We start from the raw sequence: 6,077 nt of genomic DNA, 5'->3' as shown, positions 1-6,077 counted from the left end.
ATAAAATTATATTTTTTATTAAAAAAATATGTATATATGTTAGAAACATTAGGATATTAATGTCTTCATAATTTTTTTGGTTAAAAATTATTAATTCTAATAATTTAAAAATAATAACTGTTAATAATACTTTATTTAGAATAAATAGCAAATCAAGTTTAATTTTTTTAACATTTAATAAGTCAAGTTTTTTATTACATGCACAAATTTAGTACTCAATTGTAAACATAATTGTAGACCCCATTTTTTCAAACCAAAGGTTTTTAGTTTTTTTTTATTTTTATTTTTTGCTTTTATTAAGGAGTTGGAGAGCATTTCATTGGCAGTGGGGGACACCTCCCATGAAGCTCCATGCATGGATGTGTGGTGAACATCAGCAGCTTGCCCATGATGGTGGTTGGAGAGGGTGACATATTGGTTGAATGATGCACAGTGGAGCGGGTAGTGGCTTGAGGGAGAAGACAGAAACAAAGGAAGGAAAAAAGAGCTAGAAAATGGGAGCAAGAGAGGTTGAAGGGGGTTCGGAAGAAAAATTTAAGAGAGCTTGAAAAGAAACCAATTTGAGGGTGGATAGCTTGGGGATAGAGGATTTTCTAGAGAGAGCAGAAAACAAAGCTTGAAGTTAGGCAAGCTTTCGCTTGAGAGGAGGCTTTTCAAGTACGAACCTTGTTTTCACCATTGTCCCTGCTCACTATCTTCTCCATTTTGTTTCTGGATATTATTGCTTGTTTTGGGTATGAACATTAGGCCATATGTTTAGCTTTCATTGATCTCTGGAATAACTGTGGATTTGTTGTCATTGTTTTATCATTCTCTTCTTCTTGGCTTTGCTGAAGAGTACTTAACTCTGTTTTTAGCTTCACTGTGAGATATCTCAGAATTCACACCCCTGTTTTTGTATGAACCTATGGTCTCTCAACCCACTTGCAAGCCCGTGGATGGAAGAATGAAATAGGGTTTCACTCCTTGATTTTCTTCCCTTATACTCTATTTTTGTAAATATTCTTTTACGTTTTCTTCTGTTCTTAACGGAATGGGTCATGAGAGTGGTGCAGTTTGGATTAGGTCGATGGGTCTAGTTCTTTGGACTATTCGTGGCATTTTTGCAAGTGGGGTTTGAGTAGAAAACAAGTTGATGCAGATGGGTTGATAGGGATGCAAATTAGGCTTCCTACAACAGTTGAAGTCAACAAGGTTGGTGATGTTTTTATCATGGATGTTCATATAGAAACAAATCCAAGAAAAATAGAAAATTATGCTATGAACCTAGAGCCATTGTCTGAGTCTGGAATGAGTTATGGAGCTATTGAGACACAATCGGTGAATTCCTAGAAAGAGTTGGACAACTTGACTGTGGGTACTATTTGAAGACAAAAACCTGCAAATATGGATCTATATGTAAATATCATCATTCACAGGGTAGGCCTAATGCTGGACCAGTCTCATTGAACATTGTAGGTTTATCCATGCGTTAGGAAGAAAAACCATGTTCTTACTACATGCGAACTGGGTTGTGTAAGTTTGGAGCTACGTGCAAGTTTCATCATCTCCAGCCTGCATCAATTGGAACTGTTTTGCCTGTAACTAGCCCTATTGCCTTTGGATCTACAGGCGTATCAATTACACCTTCATCAGGGTTACCGTATGTGGGTGGTATCAGCATGGTCATTACCACGAGCACCATGTATGCCTGGCCCACATATGCAAGGTCCACAGACCTACATGCTTATTGTCTTTTCTCCTTCTCAAGGCATTGTACCTGCACAAGGCTGGAACACTTACATGGGAAACATGAGTCCCATATCTTCAACTAGTATTTTGGGATCCAATCTTGTCTACAACACCAAGAATCAGGGTGAGTCAGGTTCCAATGGGCAAGTGCATTTGTTGTCATCGTCGATTCCATATTTACCTGAGAGGCGAGATCAACCAGAATGCTAGTATTTCATGAGCACAAGGAACTATAAATATGATTCTGATTGCAAGTATCATCACCCAAAAAAAATAATTGCTTAGTTAGCAACAAATACTTTAGGTCCACTTGATCTTTCCTCGAGATTAGAGCAGGCTGTATGTTTTCACTATAATTTGTATGGACTTTGCAAGTATGGTCTAGCTTGCAAATTTGACCACCATTTGACCGGATATTCTTCTTATAATTACTGTTTATGCCTGGCCCTTCTATCTATACTTGACCCATCTCCCTTACCACTTTTCTCATCCTCCTAAACCCACTAAACTCATCAATCTCATTTTCCTTCGTCTTTCATTTCCTCAAAGACACCCGAAACCTTTGTAAATCCTCCACTGAAACCTCTTTCCATCTCTCAATACCCATAAAGTCCACTTCTCTCACTATCTTACATCATCTATTTCACCGCACCCACCAATATCCATCCTTCATATCCTTTATATCCACACCACTACCCAACTTACCCATTCCTCTCATCACCTACCTCATCCTCCACCTTTCATTCCCCATTCACCTATTCCTTATCCTTTAAATCCACTGTCTTCAACCCATTCACCCTAAACTCATGTTGCCCCACTCATTCTTTCCTAATCCTCCCCACGTGTATGCAATTTATGCGCATGGCCCATTAGCATTTTCCCAAGCCTTCCCATAAAATCCGTTCTCCACCGAATTCGAATCCCAAGCCAAATACCCCTCATATTCTGCCTATTTTCTCAAGCCAAACCATCCTCCCAACCATACCTATCACCGTCCATGCCCACACTTCCAATTTTCAAATACCCATTGGACCCGTTTTCTCACCACCCTCTATCATTCATTTCATCAATGATATCCACATCCTTCAATCACCACACCCAAGTCTTCATTCTTCATATCCAATACACCCATCCCCATTCATACTTTTATTTTTCTCTAACACCCAATACCCACTTCACTCACCACCTTTCTCATCTTCACAAACCCATTGCCCACCGAACCCATTTCTCCCACACCATGTATCCTCCATGCCCATCTTTAAACCCACTTCACTCTTTACATTTTCACTCATACCCATTAAACCCACTTCTCACTAACCTCCACTACCCATTCCACTAACCCTATGCTCCTATCCTCCTGTACCATCCATTCCCATCATGCACATACCCCACCTATCACCCCTACCATCCGTCTAACCCACCTTCATCTCATTTCAATTATTTCCCACGTACATGGAGCTCCACGTGCGCATGGCCACCCTTCACTCATTCCACACTTGCCACACGCTCATGTTTCCACCACTAATAACCCACATCTTCCATGCCCATCCAACAAACCTATCACTACACTCTCACTTTCCTCCTCATTCACACCTACCCCCAACTGCCATCCTCACCATTTCTTTTCCACAAATTCACTTCCATTTTTCCTCATGTGTGTCTTTAGTGTTGACTCTTAGTTTCCCAAAAATAAGTTTCCAGAAAGTGTTGGACATCAGGACTGAGCTAGTTTGCCCATATTTTGTAGTGAGTGATGTCATCCATGTTGGTTTGAGTGCATCCACTAATGCTAATGAATTGGGGAATTTACCTTCACCTTCTATTGATGCAAACAAAAACCCTAGCATTGCATTTGGAATTGATGATACATTTAGGCATCCCACACCAAGTTCCAGTAACTGCTCAGTGTTTTTAACTCCAGCATCTTCTTCGTGAAGCCATTTCTCTGCTTCACATTCTATGCTTGTGCCCTCTCATGACCCATCTCCTATGCTGATGGTATGATTAAGCGTAACCAGGGCAATTACATAATTTGGAAAAGGCTTTTGGTGAAGATGCTAGAGTTGCACTGCCCTCACTCTTGACATATTTCACCAGCGAGCAGTAACACAAAAGGCAGCCTTACAGGTTGCATGGGTACGAATAGAATATCGGTTGCCATGTCTCACGAAGATGTGGACTCACCTTGAGCATCAAGTGGAAAGTAAAGTGAAGGAAGAAGAGATGGAGGCAACTGAGCAATGGCCTATCCTCAATCATATCTAGTCACAGTATGCATCCCGACGTTCATGCTACACCACCGGAAGCGCTACTTTCATTTTGCTTATGCTGGCAATATGAGTAACGCACCATATGGGAACATCAAGCATGCATTTTCTCTAGCCCATTGAGAATGGAATGATCACTTCCATTTATTTATTTTATTTTTACTTCATGACTACATAATGGTGAGAATTCATAAAACCAAAGATCTGCAGTTCCGTGTCGAGGTAATGGATGAGGTATAGACCTTGGAAAATGGGAAGAGGTCTGTCATTTCACAAGTGGGCATCATAGTCTTCAATGATGGTTTTTTTTTTTTTTTAGGCAGTTGGGTGAGTTTGGATACGGAATGTGCTGAATTAAAGGCATTGGCGAAGAAATATCCAAATTACCCTTTGACTTTTGCTGATGACCTCTTGCACTATTGACAATGGTGGTGGTGCATAATGGACATAAATTGGCTAATATTGATTGGAAGAGTATCAAGTGCTATGCAACTGCACTTGTAAGGTGCATGTTATTAAATTTGGTAGTGGGCTATGCAGATTTCATCAATTCTGTCATGCTTCAGGAAGACTCTCCACCATTGGACCCGCTCTTGCATGGCATGCATGGCCACCTTTGGTGGGCCATTCTTAAAGCACACGTGGGTGCTTCATTTCTTAAGTTCTTCATCTTTGCTTTCAAAAATTGATTTTCGAATAATTTTCTTTTACTCTTAAACCTTTTATTTTATCTTTTTTTTTATTTCATTTTATTTATTTTCTTAGTAATCTTAAAGTCAATGAAATTTCTTTTTAATAAAAGTTGCTACCATTCTCTATTCGACAAGCAATTATTAAATTTTCTTGGCCTTTTAAAATGTTTTTAAAATAAACATGAATTTAACTTTGTAATTCTAAATAAATGGAAATTACGGAATTAACTCATGCAAAAATAAATCGGGTTTTGGTGGGGACCCGATACTGGTGATGTTTTCTTTAAAATAAAAATAAATTTGAGTGAAGTGAAGCGTGATACCTAATGATTTCATATTATGTTTAGTGATGCATGTGACATATTTTATGCTCATTATTTTGCACTAACCCCATTTCATGATAGCGCATTGTCGTTTGCTACCAAGATATGCGCTCGTTCTCATTCTGATCATTCTCCATGTATGCTTTAGCTTTTAGTACGTGATCATTTTGATATCCATTGATTTCCTTACCAATTGCCATGATTGCTTCCTCTCATTAGTAGAGACCCTGTTTTAGGGACTTAGAGGGGTGCTACAGTCTTTACCGTACCTTCTCAATAAGTAACCTGACCCCCGAGCCCAAATTTGGTTTTTCATAGGCCATTTTTCCAAATAAGGAGTCACACTTAGGGTTTTCTTTCTTATTTTGTTTACCCTTTAAAAATAAAACAAAAATAAGTGGCGACTCCAAGTCATTTTCTAAAAAAAATAAATCATTTTCAAATAAAAAACGATTTCGCCATCGAGTGGAAACGCATGAACTGAAATGTGGGGTTCACAAAATGGCGACTCCACTAGTGATCAATTAGAGGGTCAAGCTTGAACTTAAGATGAGGCAAATGTGGCATTTGATGGGTCGATCAGTGGGTACCTATCTCTTGATTGCACATTGAGAGCTCTTGATATCATTGGATGCATGCTTGGTTATTGTATTCATTTGAGACATTAACATGCTGATTGTATTGATTGATTATCTTGATTGAGGATTCTGATATAGCGATGTTTCTGTTCTTCATTACTATATTCGTTTGAGACATTGACATACCGATTATATTGATTGATCTTATTGCCTTGTTTAGCATAGTGACTCTGATTTTTGTCATGATTGTTCTGATCACTTCACATACATAGACTCACTACTATATATCATCTGACTTGATGGGTTGATTCACTTGCTTGTATATTATCTTGATCATCTTTGAGCATGCTTTGTATCCCTATTCATCTTGATTGTCATAGCTTGTATGTGGACATGAGTGATATATTTTGTACTATACTTGACAGCATGTTGCATGATTGCCCTCATTTTGCGTGATTGCATGTCACTTGTCCATGTGGGCTGCAC

The sequence above is a fragment of the Vitis riparia genome, chromosome 14, assembly GCF_004353265.1.
Source record: "Vitis riparia cultivar Riparia Gloire de Montpellier isolate 1030 chromosome 14, EGFV_Vit.rip_1.0, whole genome shotgun sequence".
NCBI classification, from domain to species: domain Eukaryota; kingdom Viridiplantae; phylum Streptophyta; class Magnoliopsida; order Vitales; family Vitaceae; genus Vitis; species Vitis riparia.
This window is presented reverse-complemented; position numbering follows the sequence as displayed.